Source organism: Ursus americanus, chromosome 1 (genome assembly GCF_024610735.1).
Source record: "Ursus americanus isolate L20-20 chromosome 1, mUrsAme1.1.p, whole genome shotgun sequence".
NCBI lineage: Eukaryota > Metazoa > Chordata > Mammalia > Carnivora > Ursidae > Ursus > Ursus americanus.
Genome location: NC_142127.1, coordinates 87,607,166 through 87,612,149, shown reverse-complemented (window position 1 = coordinate 87,612,149; position 4,984 = coordinate 87,607,166).

The following is a 4,984-nucleotide window of genomic DNA, read 5'->3' as shown; positions in this document are numbered from 1 at the left end:
TTTGAGGCTTTATTTTCTGCTATTAGTCAATTTGACACACTGTTTATGGTCTCCTAGCATGGTTCTATAATCTAAGGTTCTGGGAGATCTAGCCTTATTGTTTGTTGGATCTGTGGACTTTTGCTCGTGTGTGTGTGTGTGTGTGTGTGTGTGTATTGTGTGATTTCAGATTGTGAGCTCATCTGCAACAGGCCTTTAACCTGGTGAAACCAGTGTAATCAAAGCATTTGCTTCTCACAGATGACCACTGGCCCAAACCAAATTTTATGTTATTTCTTAGCCTAGGGGTTTCTGGGTTGTTCAGGAACTATTTATTCAAACCCCAAAGCCACTAAAGGCGCATGCCAGTGGTTTTGAATTCTCAAGGGAGACGTTTTCCCCTCCTGACCTGGAGCTCAGTTCAAGATAAACAAGATTTCTTCCCACTTTTTTATGCTAGAGATTGACTATTTCTGGTCTACAATTTTTTAAAGGATATTGTCCCTCTAGGGTCGTGGCTTTATGTGGAAGCCTTAGTGCCAATACTCCACCTCCCAGGGACTGAACATCTTGTTTCTCGTCCCTGAACAGTATTAAAAACCCAAACCCCTGTGTAAATAAGACCAGCTCTAACACCAGCACCGCTTGTCCACGCCCATGGTAACTGCAAAGGGCAGCCCCTGCAATTACTTTTCCAGTTTTCAGTTCTCTATTGGTTACTGACTCCTGGAGATTTTTTGTATACTCAGCTTTGTCAATAACAAGTAGCATTTCTCGTTTGTAAATGCCGGTCACCATGCTCAGTGCTCATCCAAATTAACTCATTTAACTCCTGTTAACACGCCTTGAGATGCCGAGATATTATTATCGGTCTCATTTCATATAAGGAAATGGAGGTGCAGACAGATAGTCACTTGCCCAAGGTCTCATGGCTGGTAGGTAAGTAAAGAAGATTAGATTTGAGTGTTGGCAGACTGGCCTGTGATCTTATTACTCTATACCGCTTTCTTTTCTTTTTTTTTTTTTTCAGATTTATTCACTCATTTTAGAGAGAGAGAGAGAAACAGAGAGTGGGGTGCGGGGCAGAGAGAAGGCGAGAGAATCCCAAGCAGACTCCCTGTTGAGCATGGAGCACAGAGCCCAATGTAGGGCCAACGTGGGGCCCTGACGCAGGGCCAGTCCCAGGATTCCAAGATCACGACCTGAGCCAAAATTAAGAGTCGGACGCCTAACCAACTAAGCCACCCAGGCCCCCCTCTACTGCTTTCTTACTTAGTGTATCTAGGTGTTTTTGAACTATTTCCACTCCATACTGCAGTTTCCCACTGTTTCTCCCAAAACATCTAAATCAGGAATAAATGTGTGAATAGACATGCTTGTCAAATAAACATTCTGGCAATTTTTCCTAGCTGATCTCATAGAGAAAAGTTCAAGCCTGTACATCAGAGGAGAAGCCCAAATCCCAGGCCGTGTCACAGGCACTCACACTCGCTCAAATACTCACGGTCTGGGGACAGTTCAGTACATCAGCGTTGTCAGGGACATTAGATATAGTCTTTCAAGGAGGGGCCTATGGGTCGTCTGCATCAGAATCAACCCAAGGCACTTCCTAAAAACGAAGATGAAGAGGCCCTACCCAAACCTACGAAACCAGAATTCTTCAGCTTTGGCCTGGGAACCTACTCCTTAAAATAAGCTCCCCTCAGGTTCTAATGCTAATGTACCTTGGAGTTCGAGAATCACCACTCAGCACTTACTTTGGAGCCCAACCCAGGCCCAAGTTCCTCCTCAATGTATGACCATGACAGGCACATCCAAATCCCCTTAACTTCCTTCTGTGATCGGGTACCACACACTTAATGCACAGATGAGGAAACGGGCCTACAGGAGGGGCCTTCTGCTGGGGTCCCATTGCACGGGGTTCCTCCCGGCACCCCAGGTACCACCGTGTGGTGGACGTCATTGTCTTGGCTGCTTGTCTATTTCCTCGTACTGTCCCTATTGTCTGTGAAGACAAAATATTCTGCTTCGTGGCCCCGGTGAGCAACCTGATACCTGACACGTGGTAATCACTCAGTGTTTGCTGGATGAATGGATTTATTGATCTGATTGCTCAAGAGCGACCTGCTACTCAGCGATGCTGTGAGGGCCAGAGCGGACACTTGAAGTACTCCAAGGAGCCTTAAGACCTCCAATCCTGCCAATCCAGCAGTCGCTTTTCTCCCGTTCTTTTGGAGGCAGATAGAATTTCCGTCATTGCCAAAAAGATGTCTGAGGCTTGGAATGACAGCTCACTCCTTCTCACCCCACTGCATCCCACTGTGACACGGGGATTGCTCTCCAGCTGCCTCACGGGGAGGGAGTGAAAGCAGACCGGGGCAGATCATTCAGGAGCTGCGATGTGGGAATCGTTCGGAAGTGCTGTCGTCTGGCAGTGACCCAAAGGGCCCAGCAAGCTCCAGATGAAAGGTTCCTAACTGTTGGTCCTTGAAGGCGGGGAAGCTGAGCTGAGATGCCAGCAGGCTCCCAACTGCCTTCCTCCTCCAAACCTGACCTTGTAACTTGCAGGCTTGCCCCCTTGGCCCTGCAGTTCCGGTGAAACCTGGCAAGGAGAGACCCTGTGTGAAGGAAACTAAGCCCAATTCTCCATCAACACTCCCAGCAGACAGAATATTCCAGCAGACGCTCAGTCCACACTCCCTTCCTCACACCAGGTTCACCTGGCAACTCAGTGCCACGGTTAGCCCACTTGCGTGGGGTCGCTCTTGCGAGAAGAGAAGTAGTCCGCTGAAGTCTTCTAGTTTGTTTCTGGATGAAACGCTTTCTTCTTGGTCTTTCTATGTGCCAGGCACTGTGTGGGGTCCTCTGCAGGTTACTGAGAAAAACAGACCTTGTCCCCTACCCTGATGCTTTGGATGGGAAGGTGGGTTGGAGGGGGCACAGGACAGTTTCAGGCTCGCAGGGAGGCCTCACTTTCTCCGGCCTGAACTCTCCAACCCTGTGGTGTCGCTCTGCAGGTGCCACAGCTTGGGGCTGTTGCTTGAATGCTCTCAGGACCACGTGGCCTGCACCATTTGGTACCGGTACCACGAAATCCCACACCTCCCCACGAAGCTCCCCCACACGGGAGTCTAGAAGCAGCTTCAGCACTCCCCCCGGTCACTCCTGCTCTGTCTCTCTGTCCCCGGTGTCTCACCTCGGACTCACTCCTCACTCTAGGTCTAAGTGCTCACTGATCTGGAAGCCTCTGTGGCACAGTTACGGGGCTGTGGCCACCAGGAATGGTGAATTGTCAGCTGTCACCAATCCCATTACCTCCCACCCCAGACAAAATCTCCAGGGGATCGAGTTAACCCGTGAGTCCCAGGACACAAGGACGATACACACAGCAAGTGGCCTGCTTGGTGGTTCCTGTGGTCTGTCCGTGGACACTGACGTCTGCCTGTTTGTTCAAATGTCTCTATTTAGGGCAAGGGAGCGGGCCGGCTCAGGTGTAAACCGAAACTCTGGGCATGGAGTTGAGGCACGATGTAGGGACACTAATTCTCTCCCCGGGGCCTTGGTTCCTCGCCCCACATCTCTCAGCTCTGCTAACTCTGGGTGTCTCCATCCAAGCTCGCTCTCCCCTGTGCTGGCAGGACAGTCACAGCAGTCCACGGTCCGCCCGGCCTCCACTCTGGACTGGCCTCGCGGGCTCTCATTGGCCTGGACTGGGGCGGAAGACCACCCCTGAACCTACTCCCCATGCCAGGAAGATGCGGTTCTCCACTGGCCAGCCCTGAGCTTGCTGCTACTCCCTCCTGGGGGTGCAGTCAGCTCCACCAGGACTACGGGGGCTGGAAGGAACATGGGCTGTTAAGCAGGAGCTAGAGAGAATGAATGATAGCGACCCAAAATAGCAAATGTCCGTGACAACCAGCATTTTGAGCACTAGAGACACTTCAAGTGCGTTGTTTCATTCAGCACCAACCTTGTGAGCGAGGTACTACTGTCTACATTTAACTGTAAGAAAACACAAATATGGCCTCAAACGGTAGAGAAGGCGTGAGACCGCAGGTCCCCCTGATTTCAGAGCCGTTCTCGTTCCATTTTGCCTGTACATCAGTCCCTCTGACAAACCACTCGAGCTTGACAATTCAATCTTCTTTCACTTCTCTTTCTCCCTCATTCCCCACATCTAATGGTCACCGGATCCTGCTGTTTCTGCCCGCCCGTCCCTCCCCCCAAGACTCCACACCATCTGTCTTTGCTCCCGCGGCCCCTGACCTAGGTGGCCTCCTGACCTGTCTCCCAAACAAAGACAGTAGCTTCCCGAGGGACCCTGGAGTCCCAATACAGGATCCCACAGTGATGGGCTTCCACTGGACATAACTCACAAGCCTGTCTTATTTAGCCTCATTTTTTGAAAATTTGAGCCAACAATTTGAAATCAGAATATCCCTTAAGCATATTATTTTTTCCAGCTTATTTTGAAAAATGGGAAGATCTGGCAATATTAAACCTATATCCCCCCCACCCCACGCCAGTAACGGATAAAACTGCCTAATTGTGGCCCGCCTTGGAAAGGGCACCCATGCTTTGGTTCACCAGTGTGTTCACATCCCTGCTGTTGTTCTTTTTTATTTTTATTTTTATTTTTTTTAAAGATTTTATTTATTTATTTAACAGAGAGAGATAGCGAGAGAAAGAACACAAGCAAGGGGAGTGGGAGAGGAAGAAGCCGGCTTCCCACTGAGCAGGGAGCCCGATGTGGGGCTCGATCCCAGGACCCTGGGATCATGACCTGAGCCGAAGGCAGACACTTAACAGCTGAGCCACCCAGGTGCCCCTGGTGTTCTTTTTTAAAGTGAAATTAGAATATTTGAAAAAGTGTTCTATCCACTGGTTGAAAAGTTAGAAGAGACAAGAGGGCTTACAGTAAGCAGCCTTTCAACTCTTATCCGTCCCTCATAGGCTTCCAGAGGTATTCTGTACATAAACAACCAAGGACACACACACACACACA